Raw genomic sequence first — 24999 nt, 5'->3', positions numbered from 1 at the left:
TCTTCTTCCAAAAAGTGAGATCATATTTCTGGGACAATAGAAGGAACTTGAACATTGACTGATTTTGGATGAGTTTAGAGATAGTACTAACTTTGTAGATATGTAAGAATGGGTGGACATCTTTATTCCTGGAAAAATGATGCAGGAATATGTGAGTTGTAGTTGAGTATTTTTCAGTTTTTAAAAATATTTTACCAGAGAATTAATGAAAGAAAAAAACCCTGGAGAGATGCCATGGAAGTTAAAAGCTTTCTACTCTTGCAGAAGATTGGGGTTTGCTTCCAGGCATCTGTATCAGTAAGTTCACAACTGCCTTTAACTCCAGTTCCAGGAGGTCTGACTCCCTTAGGTCTCGTCAAGCCCTTGAGTGTACATGGTGTACATAAACTCATCCTGGCACATAATAAAATAAATACATGGAAATAACAACAATAAGTAAACCTTTTCAAGGAAATGCTAAGGGAACATGAATGGGAAAGAATGATGGAATGGAGAAAGAAATGAAGGAGGGAAGAAGAGTCAGAAATACAAGAAAGGGGAGACAGAAAATGCCACAGTGATACTGGCTATAAGAGCATATTGTGTTTATATATCACTCATAGGATTTGAGTCATTGAGGTTTTTTTTCCATAGCAAAAATTTAAGGAAAATATCATTATAAAACTAAGCCAGGAAAATAACTACTGCTTTTGGAAGCACATTTCACTGGATGAGGTCCACATGAAGGAATGGCACACAAAGACAATAATAGTACAAGCTTTTACTTAGGAGAAAGACCCACAGATGGGAGGCTCTGGTGTAAGAGTCAGAGCCACTATCTGCTGACAGGTGGGTATTCATAGGACAGAGAGAGGGGATGTGGGAAGGAGACTGGAAAGTTTCCATTTGGGGCAGAGTTGGCTATTATTAAGTGTAACCAAGAAGTGATGAATTAAAGAATGCAGGATGATAGATAGATCTATATCTCTGGCTGTAATTGGGGAATGATGGGGAGGAGAAGACAAAAGTCTTGGGAAGCATGTTACTTTTGTTTTAAAAAACCAATTACTATAGCTTCAGGAGTTGTCACAATTTCAAATGGGGGAGCTTTACTAACACCCCACATGTAAGGAGAAATGCTATATTTAAAAAATGAACTAATGATCAAAGTGAAATTGGTTCCTAAATTATGGTTTTTGGAGGCTCCAAGATATAATGAGCACTGTCAATTACCAGGTCCTGAACTGAAGCAGAGCTCCTGCCCCTCCTCATGAGCAGTAGCTAGAGGTGAGGTGAGGATTGGAGACAGTTACTTTACTCATTTCTGAATCAACCTTGTAAATCTAACGTTAATCTAATCATTCCTTTTTCATTCCCAAGCCTTTAACCATCCAGTCCTGGAATTTTACGGATATTTGATGAGGTATTGTCTAGAAGGATTAGGGAAAAATAGTTGTCTTTTCTTGCTATAATTAATGCAGATATATGGACTCACCTGAAAATAAACTGTCTTTTATTTTCTTGATCAGTTATTACTCTCTGGGAAAAGGAATTATCTGATAAATTTAATCCTCTCTTGAAGTCTACTCACTCATATAGTGGATGCAGACATACTATTGCAAACAATTGATAAAACTACTTTGTTCTAGGAATTGAGCTTTATTATAAATCTTAGCCTTTTATTTTGTTTTTCCAAGGGACATGCTCAGATGATTTTCAGTCCCCAAGGGCCAAATTCAACCATCAGTTATCCATGCATGGCTCCCATTGACTTCAATGACTCCCATTGACTACTATGGATGAAAGCCAAATTCCACTGAGGGTGTGTGTTCATGCAATTCTATTTGAAGTTAGTGGGGGTCACATATATATCCCAGGGCAGAACTTGGCCCAAGGAGTCTATACTAATCAATTGCTGTCTTAGCATGCAAAACCATGGAAAAGAATACTGCCACTACAAAAGGAAACCAAATGTTAATGACAACTCTCTGAAAGGGACCTATGAAAGCCTACTTAAAGAAGTACAGAAACATTGTCATGCCATTACTACACTGCTAGAGGCTGTAAACAATTAGAATTCGTATAAAATATATGTTGTAATAAATATTTTTTCTCAGATAATTGTCACACAGATGTAGTCTGCATTGCTGCTTCCAGTTTTTCCATTTTCTCTAAGAGAGTGTGAGTCTGAGCATGAGCTCACACTAATTATTTTAGCTAATATTCATGTTTTCACATAAACTTTAATCCAATACTTGTTTAGTTTATTGTCCTGTTGTTTCATTTTCCACTACTTGCACAACTGAAGATCCTCATTAGTGAAATGCATCAAACATGTAGTAGTTACTACATTAAGGAGAAATAGAATAATAAAACATAATATTTTTATCGGTATGTGCCAGTGGCCTTCCCTAGGTGGATACAATCCAAGGATATATCCTTTACTAATTTGTAAAAACAAAGATTATGATGAAATTCTTTCTACTATCTTAGCAGTTGTTCATCTTTTTTGTCATGTAATTACCACTAGGCCAAAAAATTCCCCATTGCCAGCACTCCAGGGGCTCTGAGGTTATTCTCCCTGGCCATTAGTATCTCAAAGATAATGAGTATTCTCATGTTGTTATCACCCTAGATTAGTTTGTCTTCTGTGTTTATCAAGGTCTCCTTTCTTTGTGTTCCCTTCCTCAGGAAGACCTCTGGTTTGACTTTTAGACTTTTAGACTTTACCTGTCTCTTTCAACCTTGCCCCTAGTAGCTATGAAATAAACAACTTAAAAATAAATAAATACAAGGAATGAGGATGCCAGACTCACTGTCTGCGCAACATAATCTCTTCGTCTGGCTACCTTGGTATCATGAATTACAAGGTCACCCTGAACCAAAACATCTGAATTCTTACTTTGTCCTTGGTATCTTGAGTCACTGCTAGGAGACCACAAAGACTTAGGAAAAGGAATATTGAAACCTTGACCCATTTCAGACAGTTTTCTTTTTCTATAGAATTTTTGTCCCTCAAATGAGGCTGCCTTGCTTGTCCTCCTTGAGACAGCAAGCTCCTCATGCTATTAATTTAGAAACCTTCCAGTTATTTTCAGTGAACAGATTGACATGAGGTAAGCTACTGCTTCATTTCAGAAAGCATCTCTTCATCTTTGATCTATTCTCTACTATAATCCCTACCACTCCCTCTGTTGAAATAAATGTTTACAATATTGTTTCCCAGAGTCTCCCCTGTGTCTCATCATGTCATTCTTTGCTTTGTTAACATCTATCCTTTGACTTGTTCCACAATTTTCAGTATTAGGTTTTTAGCTTCATGTCTCCTTTAATAAACTTAGTCACGTTACATTCTTGACTATCACCAAGATAAGACACAATATGACATACTGACCATGACAGCCCTACACATCTGTGGAGAATTAAAAACTCATTCATCAAACAGAATTTACCTCACCACATGTGATACACACTGATCTAGTGTGTGCTGTTGTAGTCTATTATATCTTGTTTTTTAAAAATAGTGTATCTGAAAAGTCAAGATATTAATAAATATCAGTTAAAATTAATGTCATTTGATATTAAGAATATCACACAAAAACTATAAGCTTCCCTAGTCTATGTTGTCTGTATACTTTATTCATGGTTCTTTTTTACTTGGCTCAGAATTACACTGTGAAAATGAAGATGATTAATAAATATATTTAGCCCCAAAACACCTTAAAGACAGTCTACAGGCCCTGGCTGGTCTGGCAGAAACAAGTTGGTAACTGTATCAGAGGTACTTACAGGTAATTATGAAGTAGTTCTTATGGAAATATATTCTTGAATTATTTATTAGTACTTTATTATTTTGTCAGTAAGACTTGGCAAATATTAGAATAGTATGAATTTTGATATTTAGGTCTTATAAAATGATTCAGTTCTAAGCAACATATAGTGAAATACATATATGTGATAAATTTAATCTATCACACTTAAAAAATGTCACCACAATCAGCATAATGCCAAACTCCAACTTCCCTAAAGTCTTATTGGGCTATGCTGATCCAAACCTCTCTCTTCCCATATTCTCTGGAATGAAGAGCGAAGGGGTCTGTACCAGGTTGGAGAAACCCACAGAAACAGTTGGCCTGAAAAAGGGAAAGAATATCGACCCCAGACGCTCTTTGGGAGGCCAGTACAGGACTGATCCAGCCCCCTGATCATGGATGCCAATGGGGAGGCCCCTGCACTCCTGGGAGCCTCCGGAGGTGGACTGGCGTTTTGCCCTGGTGTGTGTGGGGGACTTTGAGAGCCCATCCCACTTGAAGGGATGCGCTCTGTCTCTGGACACATGGGGAGGGGCCTAGGCCCAGCACAGGAAGATTTGGTGGACTTGGTGGAGCCCCTGTTGGGGGCCCTACCCTGCCTGGGGAGTGGTGGGTGGATGGGGTGGGGGGTAGGTTGGAGGTGGGGGAGAAGGAATGGGGGTGAGGGGAGGGAGAGGGAGAGGGGAATTACATGTGAAACAAGCCTGTTCCCTAACTTGAATTAATAATAATAATAATAATAATAATAATAATAATAATAAATGTATTTGACATGTGTTCTTACTAGGAGTTGAATTTCTCTCAACTTGCACTTGAGTAACTCAGTGCAAGTGTTTGGAGATACATCTGCATCATTACACATGTTAATAATCCATCTTTGTTTACTAATGAATGGCATTCTATAACATGAACCTGCCAATAATTTGTTGTACTAGTGAGCTATGGGCATTTTTATACAAGTTGTTGATCATATGCTTTTCTCACAGAGAGAAGTACAACAGGTAGACCTTACAGATTTGTGTGTAGCGTATTTTTAAATTGGATAAGCACTCCCTCCCACCATTGGAGATCCTTATTCACCATTGGAAAAACCGGCTTTGCAGTTCTACATACTTAATTTTTGTCAAGTACTTTATTAATACAGAGGAATTATTTAACAGTTAGTTTAGGGAGGAGATTTACAGAGTCTAATATTTAGATAAAATATAAACTAAATAAAAATAATATTTTCATTATTCCTCTTCTTGTGTGTGTGTGTGCTCTGTATCTAAAGTTATTTAAAATTTTGAAAAAAATATACCACTTTAAATTCACATTAAGTTAAAAAAAAAAAAGCCTAGTCAATTAAAGCTAGGTATGGTGTTTCATTACTGTAATTCCAACTTTTTCGAAGCTGAAACAAGAGGAGTTTGTGAGTTCTAGGCTACTCCAGCATGCATAGCAAGTTCAGGCTAGCCAGGGAAAACCCTATCTTTAAATGAAAAATATCATATCTGGTTTTACCATAGTTGATCAAAAACACAATTTTGAAATATAGTCTAGGTAATATCAAATTAAATAGGTTCTTGTTTTCCAATTCTGCCTTAACAATTCTTTTTTCAGTCTCTGTAAAATTCAATGATTTATATTTTTAAGTAGTTTTGGTATACAGTGTCTAAAGTTTGTGCTGATACATATAAAAACATTTTTGGCATGTCATTCTTTCTCTGTGAATAATGCCTTCCTGAAAATAAGTAAAAACAATAGTAATTTATCTCAGAACTAAAAGAAAATTATCGTAATGTGTTTTTCAAAGAAGTAATAAAATTATAAAAACATTAAAGCTGAAGAGCATGAATAAAAAATATACAAAACTAAGAGTTATTAAGTTATATTTCCTATCTAAATGACTAAAATTAATTGATTTTCTTTAATTTGCAATCAAAGTTGAAAGAATTATCATAAATAACATGAGAAAAGATTTTATAGAAAATGGCAAGCATAGCCTTATACCACAAAAGTGAACAGCTCTGGAAGAACAAACAGTTCTTGGCAACTTAAATTAAGCTCACCGCTCAGCAAATGCACAAATTCTGACTATTTGCAAATGAGTTCTAGTTTGAGAAATAGCAGCTTACAAAAAAACACAAAGACTTGATTCCTATTAATAGTTCACCCTTACTGGTTGACTCCTTTTTTTCCCCCTTTTTTTAAATAAAGCCAACTTTCAAAATTAAGAGTTCATTTTCTCGGTTACTCCTTTGCTCTTTTGTTACACGCCTTCCACGTTTCCTGTTTTTGAAGTTCCTCATCAACCTTCCAGATGAATAATCACTTTAAATAATTTGTTTTCAGTCTGGAATTTTTAATGAATATCTGTGGCATAAGGATTTCCCCGAGTAAGTCAGTCTTTCCCACAATCTTGCCTATGTCTCCAAAATACAAGGCATAAATTTGCAAGGAATTCAAGGAATTCTGAACCATAAACTGAAACTACACTATTTCCTTTTTAATCGTCACTTGCCTATCCTTCTTTGCTTTAGGCTGACACACATTCACTATCTTCTGAAGTGTAAATTCAATTCTGGAAAACAAATATTTGTGTGTGGATAGTCTATGACTGTGGATGAAGGAGGCAAAAGCAGTTGCCTGTCTCCTGGAATCCTAGATAGCTCCTATCACAGAATGAACTAGTATATGACCGCAAAGGAAAGCACCCTGCAAACAGCAGAATCATAAATTTCCATTAGCTAGAATATGCAGCTTATAACCACAGGTGAAAAATACATTGGAAAAAGTTTTAGCTTAAAAAACAAATTAGTGAAATAGGATTAGTCTTCTTTGCAAAAAAAAAAAAAAAAAAAAAGAGCATTTTTATGAGGTTAAATGAGTTCTTTAAACCTCCAGTGCCTCATCTATAAGATGAATATAACAGATTCTCAGTAGAAAGGATGAGACTATTTACATTATGCTTGTTTGAATCGGTAAATTGTAAGTTGAAATTTTAAATAAAAATATGTATCTGCATTTTTTCATAATAAAGTTTATATTGAAAAATGATATGAGTAATTAAAAATAATAAAAAATTTTTAAAAATGGAGGATGGATATGTAAATATGAGTAATTAAAAATAATAAAAATTTTAAAAAAAGAAAATGCTAAGTGACATATTGGCAGCATGGCCCTTTTTCAAAAAGCTCACATAGTAAAACAAATTAGATACAAATTTGTATTTAAATTTGGATAAATATACTAGAGAAAATGGGATACACAGCAGTTAAGAAGTAAGGTAAAGGAAACTAAAAGGCCCGACCTAAGGTTTCCATTTGATGAACGCATAGCAGACAATGAATGAGGCAGTTAAGAATGTTGTGAACAGGGTCCCAAGGTAGGGCAAGTGCAACACCTCAGTTCAGAACAATAGAGGAGTTCTAGTGTGATACCTTAGAGCTGAGTTTATCCTAGGCACTGCTCACCAGCAGCCATTTCTCTCAATGAGGCATTTGTCCTTCTTCATTTTACTCATTGCTATGGCATGGGATTTAAACTTCACCATTTTAATGCCCTCTTCTCCTCCTAATTTTTTTTTCTACATGTACAGGTGCAGAAAGAATGAAAAGAAAAAAATCTCTTTTTTGTTGTATTGTAGCTTTATTTGTTCTTCAAGAATTTATACAATGAATTGTAATCATATCCATCCCCTTCCCAACTGTCCCAAATCCATCCTCATTCCATACCCATCTTGGTTGATTTTTTTTCTAGTTCCATTCATTTGCCTCTTTCTCTCATTAGAAAAGAATGGACTCTAAGAGAAAACAGCTAGACACGACAAAATAAACTATAATAAGACAAAGCAAAAACCATTGCATTAAGGCTTGACAAGGCAACCCAAGACAAGGAAAAGAACCCAAGAATCAGAGACCCACTCATTCACACCCTTAGGAGTCCCATAAAAATACTAAACTTGAAGTTACAAAATGTAGGCAGAGGACTGGTACAGACCTGTGTAGGACCTGTGCATGCTGCTGCAGTCTCCGGGAATTTATATGAGCCTTGCTCATTTGATTCAGAGGTTTTTTCCCCTGGTGTCCTCCATCTCCTCTGTTTATTACACTCTTTCCTCCTCCTCTTCTACAGGGTTCTCTGAGATCTTATGGGAGGGATTTAACGGAGACATCCCATTTAGAGCTGTGTATTCCAAGGACTTACTACACATAATGTCTGTCAGTGGGTCTCTGCATCTGTTCCCATCTGCTACATGAGAAAGGTTGTCTGATGATGGCCAAGCAAGGTACTGATGTATGAATATGGCAGAATGTTATTAGTAGTCATTTTATTTATATTTTTCTTCTTTTTGACCACTAGTATTTGTTTATCCCTTAAGTCTCTGCACCATCTAGCTTCTGGTTCTTGATCACTCAAGCAGTGTAGGGTATGGGTTCCATTTTGGGGAGTGGGCCTTAAGTCAAATCAAATATTGGTTGGGTATTTGCACAAGTTGTGTGCCACCATTGTCTCAGTGTATCTTGCAGGAAGGGCAAATTGAAAGTAAAGGTTTTGTAGACTGGGTTGGTGTTTATGTTTCTCTTTTGGTAGCATGAGGAGTACCTTCCTGCTCCAAAGAGACTACAACATAGAGGTGAGGCTCGGTGTAGGCACCAGCTCAACTTCGTGTGTTCAATGAGTTGTGTGGGCATTGTCCTTGGTGATGGACCCCACTGTCAATTTGTGGAGAGCAGCATATTGTCTCCCCAACAGGCTGGGTTGTTTGGGGATTTTTCTGGGAACTCCTGGCCAATAACACAATTGAATGCAACCCAGTCCCACTACTGGAAGCCTCTTTTGGTGATGAGAAATAGCTAGTTGGGAGTCTGTATCCCTAGTTATTTGGAAAGCTCAGTAGGATCACTTTGATATAATTTAAGAACTTTTAACTGCCCTAAGTTTCAATACTATCCCCCAAATGCCCCTTAGCTCCAGCTTAATCTCCCCATATTCCTTCCCTCAAGCATATCTCTCCACCTATCCCTACCTGATGCCCCCATTCTTGTCCCACTTACCCCAGCAACGCATAAATCTATTCTATTTCTCTATTTCTTCCTGAATACCTAACCTCTCTGGGTCTATGGGTTGTAGGTTGGTTATCATTTGTTTAATGGCTAACATTCACATGTAAGTGAATATATAATATTTATCTTTGTGGGTCTGGATTACCTAACTTGGTTGATTTTTTTTCTAGTTCCATTCATTTGCCTACAAATTTCACTATGTCATATTTTTAATAACCAAGTAATGAATGCTCCATTGTATAAATTTAAAACATTTTCCTTATCTATTATTATTTTGAGGAACATCTGGGTTGTTTCAAGTTTCTGGCTATGATGATTACAGCAATAATGAGCATAGTTGGGCATGTTTCTTTGTGATAGGATGAAGCATCTGTTTGTATATGCATAAGAATGGTATAGCTGGATCTTGAGGAAGATCAATTTCCAACCTTCTGGGAAACCATCATATTGATTTCCATAGTGGTTGTACAAATTTGCACTCCCATGAGCAATGAATGAGTATTCCCCTTATTTCACATTCTTGCCAGTGTGAGCTGTTACCTGTGTTATTGAACTTACCCATTCTGACAGGTGTAGGATGGTATCTCAAAGTAGTTATTTTATTTCTCTGATGACTAAGGATTTTAACCATTTCTTTAAGTGTTTCTAAGTCATTTGTGTTTCCTCTATTGAGAACTCTGTTTAATCTATACTCCATTTTTAAAATTGGATTATTTGGTGAAAAGAAAAAAATTTCTAAAGCAAAAATAAGGCCATTGAAAAAAAAGTAAGAGAGTTTGGGCATTATATTCTATGTATGGCAAATGCCTTTTAACTAATATGAAAAGGAGATTTTTTTGGAGGATAGTCTATTGTTCCCAATATTATCAATGAGTGTGGATGTATACATGTGGATCCCATTAGATAGTTGATAGGTACCCTATGAAATATACAGATTATACCTAGACAGATAGATGACAGAAGCATAGATGATACATGGATAGAAGATAATAAATAGGTAGGAATAGGTAGATCAATATATAGATAGAGGAAAGAAAAGAGGTGTGAGAGGAAAGGCATACTGATGATAGATGATATATGACTTGAGTGATGATGAGAGATAATAGGGAGCTAATATATATATGTGTGTGTATATATATATATATATATATATATATATATATATATATACAGAGAGAGAGAGAGAGAGAGAGAGAGAGAGAGAGAGAAAAGCAGATAGGCAGACAGACAGACCATTGTGGAAACTGTTGTAGCACAGAATATTCTGTTTCTAGAAAACTTGAGATACAGTGTTCTTTTTACTCTAATTTTCTGAGTTATTGAAAATATTAAATATCAATTTTTAGTTTCAAAGTACAAAAACAACTAACAATATTCTAGTTGAAATACTTCACACTTTAGTTGAAAAAGTAGGAGCCAATCTAGGAGCTTTTGGGATAATTTTATTATAGGAATTGTTTCATGGAGAAGGGCTGCAGACTGTGTGATAAGCCTGCCCGTGAACCCAGAGCAGGAGGCACAACAGCAGAACTAGTTTTCATAAGGCTGTTTGTGTACATGAGAAAAAAAATGCTTTTTCTTTGGAACTATGTAGATTATGTTATAATTTAACATGAAATCATGTCAAATATAATATGGGAAATAATGATAGAAATGCCTGCCTCATTATCTGGACTTGGAGATGCAGGGAAATTTTCCAACCTTCTGAATTTAACTCTAAATACTCATGAGAGTATTGAGAAAAACATTTTGTAGGGTTTTGATAGTTACTGGCCATTATGACAAACAAGAAGCACATTATCAAAAGCTAATAAGGAGACAATGAGTAGGGTGCCATATTTTGCACCCTTGCTCTTATACTGGCTTGCATCACAGGCATATCGTTCTAAGATCATCTTTTCCTACACAAACCAGTTTGAATTCCTCCAAATTCATATATTCAAGTTGTACCACCAATGTAATTGTTTTGAAATAGGGCTTTTAGGCAGAAATTAAGGTTAAATGCATTCCTTTTTTTTTTTCTTTTATTGGTTTTTTTCCCGAGACAGGGTTTCTCTGTATAGCTTTGGAGTCTATCCTGACAATTGCTCTGGAGACCAGGCTGTCCTCGAACTCACAGAGATCCGCCTGCCTCTGCCTCCCGAGTGCTGGGATTAAAGGCGTGTGCCACCAACGCCCGGCGGTTAAATGCATTCTTAAGCACCAGGCTGTAACTCAATAGAATGGTAGCTTTTATTAAGTAAAGAATTTCCCACACTTATTTGTATATAAGTCACATAGAAAACACTGAGTCAAACCAAACCAGACTTCCACCCTTATTTCTGATTCCAGCCTCCAGTGCTCTAGGAAATACATATCTACAGTCTTGTATGTTTAGTCTATGGTACTTTGCTGTAACAATTTAAGGGAACTGGGGCCTTTTCATCCTCTGAATTTATCCACTGGCACAATCCAATTCAGGCTTCTCTGTCTTTTTTCATTGGAGGAATATATAAAGTATCTCTCAAGGCTCAGAAAACTGCCGCAAAAGCAATTGTTTGGGGAGTCATCAGTATACTGATACTAATCAATTGTGGCATTAACAATCCAGAATGTTTTTCTACTGTTTTGAGTAGGCATAATTTTTCATACATATCTATTTTATTCATCTTGTTAGCCTACTCCTTTTGTGCAATTGCCCATACCATGCAGGGTACAGTTGAGTACAAGTCAGCAGTGTGATTGTGGAAACATCAACTCAGCCTTTTAAAATTCCAGATTCATTCTGTAGCAATATCCAAAAGGATCTAACAATGTCTTCACAAATTTATATTCTGCAAGGTCTAACTTGATGCATTCTATTATAGACAGTGCATGTAAAAGTAGCTTTGCTCTTTATATTTGCAATCAAAAGTTAAGAGTGTAGCCAACCTTTCCTATGGAAAGGGGGGCTGGTTAGGCAGGTTGTTAAACAGAGCTTAACTTTCTTTAAATAAATCTTTCTTTTTTATAAGTTAGAAAAACATAATAAATTTGTACTACATGACTGGCTAAAACCAAAATAGGATTTTATTTTCTAAAAGTAGGCTCAATAGGTTTAATTTAGATAAATGTTATAAATTGACTTTAATTAGTGTCATTTACAGTATGAAAACATTTTAACAATGTCAAACAGTAAGGTTACTAAAAATGTCAAAGATATATAAACAAAAATATAGCTTGACACAATTTTATAGATCTACATATACACTAAAAGTGTTACATTTCCTTCAAAAAATAACTGTTACACAAGCATTCCATGACTGATGAAACTTGGGATCAGCCTCCAAATGTCTCCTTTCAACTGAAAAGGGAAAAGTTAAGTCATTGCTTATTTTCAAAACTCACCTTATGTTACTATCAAATAAAAGCAAACTATTAATAGGATGCACAGCTTTATAGATAAACGAGGGTAAAAAGCACAGAGAAATTAAACAAAATTGCAAAAGTTCAAAGGCTTCCCAGGAAAATTTTCTTCCAACATAAAGCATCCTCCCCATGAAGCAACAGCAGTAGAATCAGGGTCATGAAAACATACTAACCACTGCAAGGACAATTGCCTTCTCCACAATGCAAGTTGGTTTTAATGCATTTGTGGTTTGTCAGTGGTCCTGTTTATGAAGACAAGTTTATTGTTTTGTTTTATTTTGAGGTTTTATTTTCTTATGAAAGTTCATGCTGGGTAGCATATTCAATGATAACAGGGATGTACTGCCCCTTCCTGTCTTCCTGCAATTTAATTTCTATGAATTAGAAATGACCTCTTCTATGATATCTACAAGTTGAATAATGACTTAACCTTTTGAACACCATCTTTCTATTCACAATTATTTAGTAGCATTAGTTAAATTTTTGTTACTGGGATAATCTGTGCATGTCTGTTGTTCTCAGTGCTTCTGTCACGTGACATTTAAGAATTTTAGACTTAACAGGCTACTTGTTTATTTCTTTGTTTTGCTGAACTAACAGTAAACTTTTCTGTCTCTTGTGAAACCTGTATCGATCTCCCTGATCTCTCTAGTCCCTGCGGGCTGCAAGGTCTCTGTAGAAAAAGCCTTTTCTCTCAAAGTAGAAAAATTGCTTGTAGAGGAAGTACATTTTCAGGAGAGCCTAGCGTGAGAAGCATAACAGCGGGTTTGTAAAAGGTGATTAAATGTTCTATTTTTCCTCAAATTGTTACATACACTGTGTTTTTTTCCTCCCCAGCTCCTCCTCACCTCCCTGCCTACTTAACTATATAGTGTCTGTCTCTCCTTCAGAAACAAAAATGAAGAAAACTCCACAAAATAAAAATCGAAACAAAGATGCAAAAGACCACCAACAAAAGGGGAAAAAGGCAAAAACAAAACACAAGGTCCACAAAACCAAACAGACAAACAAAAGCACATAAAGTCTGTTTTGTGTTTGCCAAGTATTCCTGCAAATGGGGCCTGCCTTTTAATGTGATTGATATACCTCATGAGGCTCCACTAAAATACTGATTTCCCTTTACCAGCAGGTATCAATTGCATATAGTTTTTTTGTTTTGGGGTGCAACCCCATGTCCAATTCCCCTTCTCAGTGTGACGATCCATCTGGCTTAAACATGTGCAGGTCTTGTGCATTCTGCCAGTCTCTTGGAGTTCATATGTACATCAATCCTGCTGTGTATAGAAGACACTGCTTTCTTGGAGTCATCCATCATCACCTCTGACTCTTACAATCTTCCCCTTTTCCTTTTCCACATAGATCCTTGAGCCCTGAGGAGAGGACTTTAAGGAAGACATCCCATTTAGGATTGAATCTACCAAAGCTGCTTACTTTCTCTACATTGTCCAATTGTGGGTTACTGTATTAATTTCTATCTTCTACAAGAAGAAGCTTCTCTGGTGTGAACTGAATGAGGTTATAGCAGCACATCACTGAGAGTCATTTTATTGCTATACTTCTTTAGCAGAATAATAGTAGTAGGCTTTCCCCTAGGCTCATGATGTAGACTTTTCTGTCCTGCCAGCCTTTCCTTAAATAACTACACAGAGACTTAATATTAATTATAATGGTTGGCCAATAGCTTAGGCTTGTTTTTACCAAGCTCTTATATTGTAAATTAACCTGTTTCTATTAATCTATGTGCTGCCCCAAAGTCTGTTTGCCTCATGCACGTACTTCTCATTCTGCTCTCTCTGCATCTCATGTAGTCTCTTCTCACTCTTCCCTTCTTCTCCCCAGCATTCTCTCTGTCCAGAAACCCTGCCTAGCTATCAGCAATCAACCTTTTATTAACAATGAGAGCAATGTGTCTTCTCAGTGTACAGAGGATTTTCCAGAGCACCATGACCTATGTTATCTCAGGTTCTTAGCCAATTTAACCATGTCACATATAGCTTCTGTCTCATGTAATAGACCTCACCTCTAGTAAAAGTCTGGTTGGTTACACCCATGTTATTTAGGCCATTATAGCACCAGTGTATCTTGTAAGCAGGTTACTGTTTTCAGTTGCAGGATTTGTAGCAGAGTGATATTGATAATTAGCTTTCTCCTCCAGTGTCTAGAGTGCCTTCCAACATCATGAACACTAGTCAGTGAGGGCAAGCTTCTAGTTGGGCATGAGCTCAATTTCTTCACATTATGGAGTGTTTTACAAAGGCAGTTTGAAGATGAGGTTCCCTGCAAAGGAAAGCAAGGACCAGAGGACCAGGGTGCAAATGAGACAGTCAGCATTCTCTCAGGAGATCCAGGTGTTCTATATGCAATAGCTATTATTAAAAATGAAAAATTTCTGGATATATCAAACATACTCTAGGACATGACCTATATCCAGAAGCAATTTTCCAACACTAAACACACTCAATGTTTTATTGTTCATTTGTGTTTTGTTTTGATTCATTCTCTGTGAGTCTCTATGGCCAAGCTTAGCTGATTCTGTGGGTTTTCTTGTGGTGTCTTTAATGACCTATCTGGATCGTACAATCATTTCTTCTCCTCTTATGCAGGATCCCCCAAAATCTTCCTAATGTTTGGCCGTGGGTTTGCATCTATTTCCATTGATTTCTTTAACTTGGCTAATGTTTGGCTGTGGGTCTGCATCTGTCTCCATCAGTTGCTTATTCCATGTTGGCATTCCTGAGCTGTTGCATCAGATTCAGCCTCACTCTTTTTCAGAGGAAGAATGCTGAGTCATATCACAGAGGGGAAGTCCTTCAACGAAAAATGATAACTCATCATTCAGATAATCCAGCACCACACAAACAAAATTAGGTAAAACAAAAGCCTTTCCAGAACTTTTCCCAAGCACAGCCCCTCTCTGCTCCAAAACTGCTCCTACATTACCATGCTACCTAATGTCCTTACTATCTACTCCATAAGTTAATCCGTCATGTTTGAGGTATTGTGAAAATTATTAATGGCATCATGTGTTAGTAGGTTATTGAATCTCATTACTACATAAAATTCAATTACATATGAATAAATCAATTTGTTTCCATTTTAAGTTCAAATAGCAGTAAGTATTATTATTATCCGTCTTACCTGTGTCTGTGGCACACATTTTTCTACTAACCCTATACCCTGGAATAGAAGTAGACGGTCCAGTATATTTTTGCTATTTAAGTATTATCAGGTTTTATATAATACAAAATAGAGATGAGTAATAAATATGAGGAAATGTAATAATTTCCCCTATTTTTAAACCTTAACCTATAGATTAAAGGCAATAAGATCAGAGCAAGATGTGCTGATGTTTCTGTCTCTATCCACCCTCCCCTTGTTTCTTGACCCCTCCCCTCCACTTCCTTCCTCATGTTTTCCTCCAGTCCTTGATCATCCTGTCAATTATATCCAAACAACTTATTTTAGCTAGACCTCTGCTGCCCAAGGCATCTGTGGCTGTCTTTGTGAATATACGAATAGTCCATCATGGTCTAGAAATGTCTCAATTATTTTACCAGCCAGAATGTATGATATTTAACTTGTGTGTCTGTGAGGTCTTTGAGGAAAGCAACTGTTTAATTTATAACCACAGCTCCAGGACTCAGTGGAGGACCAGCATAAAATATACAGTCAAGAAATATTCTTTGTATAAAGGATTGAACTTAAAGTCTGAAACCTGGTCCAGGCTTGCTCCTCACTATCCATTTGAGTCTTGGCAGATTGCTTAGCTAATGTGAGCCTCCATTTTCTTATCTGCCAATGAAAGAGACATAATATCCATTTAATTGACTGACATTTTCAAGATCGGATGAGACAGCACAATCACCTTATGTATATACCTTATAAATGCATGTATATGCTATCAGACTCAAGAAATAGGCCCTTATTCTTTGGCTTGTGTATGTTTTGAAAATCATATCAATTGATATTTTATTGAATTAAATCTGTTTTAGAAATCTTAAAATTCTCATGTATTCGTGTCAAACATGCTTAAACATATGGTGAAGAGAGTCAGATACTTAAGTATTCATTCTGTTTACGAGTAGAATATAAATTCAGACCTTTCCTAATTTAAAATACATAGATTTTTTTAAAGCTTATATTGCTTTATCCAAATAAACGTTTTGACTTTCATTGTGTGTGGCATGCAATAATGTACCTCGGGAGAAATCAAGACTTGTGCAATACGATACCAGTGAAGAGGATCACACTGTGTAAAAAGTCCATTTGTGCCCATACATTACCTGATATGTAATCACAGCTCCATTTTGCATTTTTAATGTAGGTGAAATGCCCATTAAAACAAATACGTTTATAACATGGAAGCTATTTGTTATTTACCTATTGGGTGAGTTGATCTTTAAATATTGAAAGTAAATGCAATCCCATTTTACTAGAAAAAGACTGACAAACACAAAACAAAGTCATCAGGGAAAAATGCAAAAGTAGTAAGGGGAATGATGGGAAAGAATAGAAAAAGTATTGTAGAGAACTAGAAGACAGGGGTTAAAAAGTAAAATGGCTCGTGCAGCCAAAGCAGGCATTTTGGTATGTATAATCTACAGGTCTCAAAGCCTGGAAATTACTGATGATCTTGAGCCCCCAGCAAGCAGCTAGGGCTTAGTGGGAAGGATGCTCCATTTCTGCCCATTCATGGCCATCTCGAAATATGGACCCCAACATTGTCAGAATTCTTTACAACAAACAAGGTGCTATGAATTTCAGTAGTCAGAGAGGAGGCTCACGGGCTAAAAGACGTACTAATCTTGCAGGGGACCCAAATTTGGTTTCCAGAAGTCACTCAGGCACCTCTAGTTCTGACATTTCATTCTGGCCTCTGAGGCTACCTTCACTCATTTAAAATATATAGATTATTTAAAGCTGTTACTGTTTCACAGCATGTGCACACACAAGCACATGCATACACATGTATGTGCACACATACAGATTTAGGAATCAAATCTTTTTTGGAAAGACATTATGAATTACTACCTTAAGTGAATTTTCTGGATTTTAAGTGTTATTCACCATTTGTTCAACCTGTGTAAGTCAAGAAAACAGCTTTGATTAAATAAAAAAAAAATCTTGCCTATCAGTTTGCAAATTGTATGTCTCCATCAATGGAAAAGCGGTGGATACAACAGAACATAAGAGTGATATCTACCACAAGTAGAGTTATTGTTTATAAAAAAAGACATGTTTATTACAATGGCTATTATGCATGACATTATTGGTAGTCTTAGTTGTTTCATTAAGTTATTAGTTATAATTTTTGGAGGGATTAGTTATCATTTGTAGATGAATATCTAAAAATTAGAATATGTTCATGAAAAATGATTTAAAATAGCACACATATGGAAAGGTTCCTCTAGGCAGTTCACTCAGCTTCACAGGGCAATTCAGCATGGAGTCTTACACTTCACCTTTGAGTGCTTGCATTTGCTGCTCATTTTTTGTGAAATTGTCTCCTTCTCATCTTTACTTGGTTAATTCCTTGGAGTTAGCAGAGTTTCACTGACTTTTGCAGGACTATTTCTGAGAGAAGTTCGTTATTGTAGAGGCATAATTAAGGGCCTGGTGTAATTGTTTACGTAGTCCCCACAGGAAGCAGACTGCTAACTTCAAATCTCATTGAAAATGTGCTACCAGGGCTGTGGAGATGGCTCAGCTGGTAAAGCACTTCTTAAGCAAAGATGGCACCTGTAAGTGACCCACCTGTAACAAGCATCAAGTCCTTTAGCTAGATGAACCAAAATGGCAATCTCCAGGCTCAGTGAGAGACCCTGTTTCAAAATATGAGGTGGGAAGCCATCAAGGGGAATACCTGAAGTCAACTTTGGACCCCCACGTGCATACATCTTCACACATGTGGTAGCAAACCTCTACCTCCAAAAATATTTACATCATGATTAATAACAGTAGCAAATTACAGTTATGAAGTGACAATTAAAATTGTATGGTTGTGGGGTCACCACAACTTGAACTATATTAAAGAGCCACAGCAATACAAAGGCTGAGCACCACTTTTTAAGAGCATGAGTTGACATCTAATCTAATGTAGACCTAAGTCCTTGGATTTGAACAAGTTTCTATTTGTCAAGATAATGCTTAGCAGAAATTTAAATAATTCTGTTTCTAGTTTGTTTCCTTTAGGACATCTTCTGAGTCAGGATCCAAAGAGCAAAATAGTTACAAACTACTCTAAAACACAGAAAGTGGATCAGAAAATTGATATTTGCATATGAAGGCTAAGAATCCAATTGTCATAGTGGGTCAACCCTGACAGCATAGAAGCAGGAAATACTTCTAAACATCCCAGACAATGGCAGAAGTTGGAATTCCTGGGGGAGGCCAGAGTCCTGGGGGAGCTGTCCTGCTGTGAGCAAGCATCACAGATCTCCTGGGCTCCCATCAGGACTACCTATTGTCCATAATCTCCAGGACATTAGTTTACACAAAGGAAGAAACGGTCTGTAGGAAATAGTGCTCTTGAGATAAGAGCATAGTGGTAAAGTCCAGGAGAGTGGAGAAAAACTATTCTCTAACCCTGAACACCAGTGTCCTCTGCCCCATACCTGCCCATGCAGGGTGTCTCTTCAGCTACTGTAAAATGAAATATGATTGCATCATTTGGAATTCTGGGTACCTATTCCATTGTGCCATTGTGTGAGACATGATGAGACAAAAGAGATGAAGGACTGAGAATACATTGAATGTATGTATAGATGAGTGAATTTACATTTACCATTATACTACTATTCATCTTCAATCTCATAATGCTAACATTTTAAGGGAAACTGCAAGCCCTTGGTCACTGAGACTTGCCCTTGTAATGGGAACCAGATAGCTATTTGGGCCAAATTCCTGAAGGGCCAAACTCACATGAGATTTTGAGCATTCATTTCTGTCCAGTCAATCTATAAGCATACTGTTATGTCTTAGGGGATTTCAAAGGAGATAGTACTGATTTTTAAATCCTAAAATATTTATTAAATAAGAAGTAAGCTTCTTCATTTATGAAAAATATGAGACAATGGCTGAAGAAGGATAAAAATGTTCCCTTTGTATTAAAAAAATGACAGCTATAGGTTTAACATTAATCTTTAATGTTATCTTATTACAAAAACATGTGTTCCGACAAAAATATTTTCCTTTTTTCAGTGCTGACAGGCTAATGTACATACATTAATGAACATATATTAAACTGTCTACATTTTTAATCATTTTTTATTTGAATTAGAAGCAAGATTGAATTACATGACAATCTCAGTTCCCTTCTCCCTCCCTTCCTCCCCTACCACCCCCCCATCTAAAACCCTATCACATATCCTTTCCTCTAATCTACACCTGACTCAACCTTTCTGCTCCCTCATCTGTCTACATTTTCTAAAAACAAATTCAGTGCTAACATTGTACAGTTTGCACCTGAAATTTTGTTTAAGCAAAATGGTGGCCTCTAGCCTTGTTCATGACAGTGAATTATGATAAAATATTTTCAACATAGAGAAAAAAAAACCCAAAAGTATACAACCCACATCTAAAAAACAAGGTAATGGTATATACACAAAACTCCAGACTACGAAGAATGTATTTAAATCATTAATAACAGTAAATCTAACTGTTATGGTGGAAGGTTCACCTTGGTGACTCCCATTGCCCTCCCTGAGCCTAGGGTAACACCTCAGATAGCAGGTAAGTCCATTGCTTTCCTTTTGGACACAGGAGCTACATATTCTGTTTTGACCTCTCACTCAGGTCCCACAGTTCCCTCTCCAGTTCCTGTTATGGGGATGGATGGGACTCCCTCCTCCTCATTTCAATAAAACCTGGGACTGCTTTAGCTGAAAAAGCTGTCTCATTTCTGCTCATCTAATTATCCCTCTCAGATCTGATGGTGTTTGATGACTAGGATACCTGTAGCTCATTAATTCATTAGTTAAGTTTCCTGCTAAAAGTATAGACAGGTATACCTCTTTTACAGGGTTAACAGCCAGGGATTAACAGGTTTCAGATGTAACTTCAGAGGTTCATAGTTTTACATCTCCTCTGACTGGCTTCTAAAAATGTTCATGCCTTTAAGCCTGAAGCCATAGCCTTTTAGTATAACACCAAGACATAAATCTTTTCTAGCTGTCTTACAGATACTTGCAATTTCCTGGGAGAAGTTCTTCTATATCAAGAAATCTGGTCTCATAAAAAACAGTTTCCAGAACCCATTTTTACCTCACTCATTTTCGAGTATATCTTGCAGTTCACTTCTCCTGCCTGGGCCAAGATCAACCCACAGAGGGTCCTCCAGATAACACTTGCACCAGCTCCGGGGACTTCACCATTAGTACCACCTCTCCAGGCTTAAATGGGCACCTCTTCAGGATACTTTGTCTGTCCAGCAGCTGGCACCCTCCATCCTCTGGTTTTCCAAGATGTCCCAATGAATGACACATCTGCTCTCCTGTCTCACTCATTCAGCCTTGCCTCTTCCTTACTACCAGGACACTTCTCCATTCCCTTCAGTCTGACAGTTATCAGCCTTTCCATGGGGTGGCCCCATTCATGGGGCCAATGACAACAATCTATTTTTTCTCCTAACAACCTAACTTCTCCACCTCCTCAAGGAACACCAGGTGCCTGAGGTCTACAGGATGGCAGCTAAGGAATGCTTCTAAACTCATACCATCTGCTGAGCATGATCCCACTGACTCCTGACTCCTGCCTCCCCCACACTGTCAACAGGAACAAGCCATACATGAACCTGCATCCATATACCCAAAGAGCATGGGATGTAATGGTGGAAGTTTTGTCCCAACCCTGGCCTCCATATACCCAAAGAGTCTAGAATATAATAGTGGAGGTTCCACCCAAGCTCCCTCCCACATCTCCCTCCAAACCCTGCTGCATCTGGGAAAGCCCACCAAATAATGGTCCCTCCTCCAGAGATACTCAGGACCACTCCCATGGGGTATTTAAACTGTTCCCCAGAGAACAGACTCATAGTTTTTCTGGTCTCCCTTTCCCATCTGTCTCCTCTCTAGGGGACTGGAAGTCCATCCGGGAGTGTTGTATTCATTAAATGTGGGTTTTTAAAAATTCAGTTTGATTGGTCTGATTTGGATTGCTATATCAGCAGAGAGGCTTATTGGGGTGTACAAATTGTTCTCTAACTTCCTTCAACACTTTGGAAAGCAACCTGGCAAGCTTAACAAACTGGACAATATTATTCTGTGATACAAAAATCTATTTGCAAGCATTTAATATCCTAGATAAATGCATGCAGTCATAAACAGATTATAATAACAAAATTGACCAGAGCCAAAATGAGTTTCAGTAAGTGAATGGATACATGAATTGCAGTAGTTTTAAAAAAATGAATCCTGGGACTCTTGCTGTCCCCCTCTGCCCTTTGCCCTCTGCTTGAGGTAAATGTGGGCGCTGCTCAGGCCCCAACTCCAGTCATACACCACTCCTTGAACCTCCCTGGGTCTGCTCCTCCAGGAGAGCGGACTCAACTGCCACTGCAAGAAGGACCAACCTAAGTCTGGCAAAACTTCACTTTTGGCCCCCCTGTGCCATCTGCCATCTTCCATCTTCTTCAGTGAGGAGAATACCAGGAGAGGCCAGACCATCCAGAGTTGAAGACATTGAAGTCTTGGCCAACATACACCACCAGGAAACTAGAGGATAGGAGAGACCACACCAACACCCACTAGAAGAAGGGATGGGAAGATGACAGCATAAGAACACACTCAACAACAGAAAGACCAATATGACAACACCAGAAACTAGGGACTCCACACAGGCATGACCTGAAAAGCCCAATGCAAATGAAGCAAAAGTGAAGGACCTTAAAAACTATTTTATGAAGATGATAGAGACACTTAAAGAGGACACAAAAAACCCTTAAAGAAATAGAAGAAAAATTAACAAAAATACATGAAATGGAGGAAAAAACAAACCAAAAAAATTGAGAAATAAACAAATCTCTTAAATAATCTACAGAAAGCCAAGAAAAAAACAACCAAACAAGTGAAGGAAACAATTCAAATAGTTCAAGGCTTGAAAGCTGAAATAGAAACAATAAAGAAAACATAGAATGAAGCGATGCTGGAAATAGAAAAGCTGGGTAAATGATCAGGAACTACAGATATAAGTATGACCAATAGAATACAAGAGACAGAAGAGAGAATCTCAGATGTCAAGGATTTGCTAGAGAACATACAGTCATTGACCAAAGAAAATCTCATGTCCAACAAAATCGCTAACACAAACTATTCAGGAAAAAAGGGGCACCGTGAAAAGGCCAAACCTAAGAATAATAGGTATAGAAGAAGGTGAAGAAATACAACTCAAAGGTACAGAAAATATATTCAACAAAATCATAGAAGAAAACTTCCCCAACCTAAAGAAGGATATGTCTATGAAAGTACAAGAATCTTACAGAACACCCAATAGACTGGATGACAAAAAGAAGTCCCTTCAACACATAATAATCAAAACACCAAGCTTAGAGAATAAAGAAAAACATATTAAGAGCAGCAAAAGAAAAGGCCAAGTAACATATAAAGGCAGACCTATGGAATTAATCCCAACTTCTCAATGGAAACTTTGAAAGCCAGAAGGTTCTCAATAGATGTTCTACAAACACTCAGGGAACAGGGATGCCAGCCGAGACTACTGAACTCAGCAAAGCTTTCACTACAGATGGAAAAAAACAAGATATTGCATGACAAAACCAGATTTAAACAATACATATCCACAAATCCAGTCCTACAGAAGTACTGGATGGGAAACTCCAACCCAACAAAGATAACTACACTCACAAAAACATAGGCAATAGATAATCCCACTTTACCAAACACCAAAACAAATTGGGGGGGACCACACACAATAACACCACCACCACCAAATCCAAAACAAACAAGAATCAATGATCAATGGTCATTAACATCCCTCAATGTCAATGGTCTTAACTTGCCTGTAAAAAGACACAGGTTAACAAAATGGATATGAAGACAAGAGTCCATTCTTCTGCTGTATAAAAGAAATACATCTCAGCGTCAAAGACAGACATTACCTCAGTGTAAAGGGTTTGGAAAAGATTTTCCAATCAAATGGACCTAAGAAACAAGCTGGTGTAGCAATCCTAATATCTAACAAATTAGACTTCAAACTAAAATCAATAAAAATACATGAAGAAGGGTATTTCATATTCATCACAGGAAAAGTCCATCAAGATAAAGTCTCAATTCTGAACATGTATGCCCCAAATACAAAGGCACCCATATTTGTAAGCGAAACATTATTAACCTCAAATCACACATATAACTCACACACTTATAGTGGGAGATTTCAACACCCCCCCTCTCACCCCTAGACATGACCACCAGACAGAAACTTAACAAAGAATCAAAGGAACTAATAGAAGTTTTGACCCAATTAGGATTAACAGATTTCTATAGAACATTCCATCCAAACACAAAAAATATACCTTCTTCTCATAGTCACAAGGAACCTTCTCTGAAATCGACTACATACTTAGTACCATAGCAAACCTCCACATATACCAAAAAATTAGAATACCCCCCTGTATCCTATCTGATTACCCTGGTTTAAAGTTCGGATTCAACAACAATACAAATTGCAGAAAACCTACAAAGTCATGGAAATTGAACAATGAACAATTGCACCATTCCTGGGTCCAGGAAAAAAAAAGTTAAGGACTTCCTAGAATTCAAAGAGAAAGTAGACACAACATACCCAAACTTATGGGACACTTTGAAAGCAGTGCTAAGAAGAAAGTTCAAGCACTAAGTGCCCAATGAAGAAACTGGAGAAAAGTCTGTCACACTAGGGAATTAATAGCACAACTGAAAGCTCTAGAACAAAAAGAAGCAAACTGACCCTGGAGGAGTAGATGCCAGAACATAATCAAATTGAGGGCTGAAATCAATAAAGTAGAAACTAGGAAAACATTACAAAAAATCAATGAAACACAGTAGGTTCTTCAAGAACATTGACAAGATAGACAAATCATTATCCAAACTAAACAAATGGCAAGAGAGACAGCATGCTAATTAATAAAATCAGAAATGAAAACGGGGACATAACAATGGACACAGAGAGAATCCAGAGAGTCATCATATCATACTTTGAAAAACTGTACTCCACAAAATTTGAAAATCTAAAGGAAATGGACAATTTTCTGGATAGATATCATTACAAAAATTAAATTAAGAATAGATAAGCAATTTAAATAGACCTATAACCCCTAATGAAACAGAAGCAGTCATCAAAAGTCTCCCAACCAAAAAAGCCCAGGAGATTGGTTTCAATGCAGAATTCTACCAGAAATTCAAAGAAAAGGTAATACTAGCACTCCTCAAATTGTTAAACACAATAGAAGCAGATGAGACTTTGCCTAACTCTTTTTTATGAGTCTACAATTTCTTTGGTGCCTAAGCCACAAAAAGACACAATTAAGAAAGAGAGAGATAGACCAGTATCTTGAACATTAATGCAAAAATACTGAATAAAATACTGGTAAATTGAATTCAAGAACACATCAGAAAAATCATCCAACATGATCAAGTAGGCTTTTATCCCAGGGATGCAGGGATGGTTCAATATATGAGAATCCATCAATGGAATTTACCATATAAACAATCTGAAAAAGAAAAACCACATGATCATCTCACTAGATGCTGAAAAAGCCATTGACAAAATCCAACATTCCTTCA

Source organism: Cricetulus griseus, chromosome 2 (assembly GCF_003668045.3).
Source record: "Cricetulus griseus strain 17A/GY chromosome 2, alternate assembly CriGri-PICRH-1.0, whole genome shotgun sequence".
NCBI classification, from domain to species: domain Eukaryota; kingdom Metazoa; phylum Chordata; class Mammalia; order Rodentia; family Cricetidae; genus Cricetulus; species Cricetulus griseus.
This window is presented reverse-complemented; position numbering follows the sequence as displayed.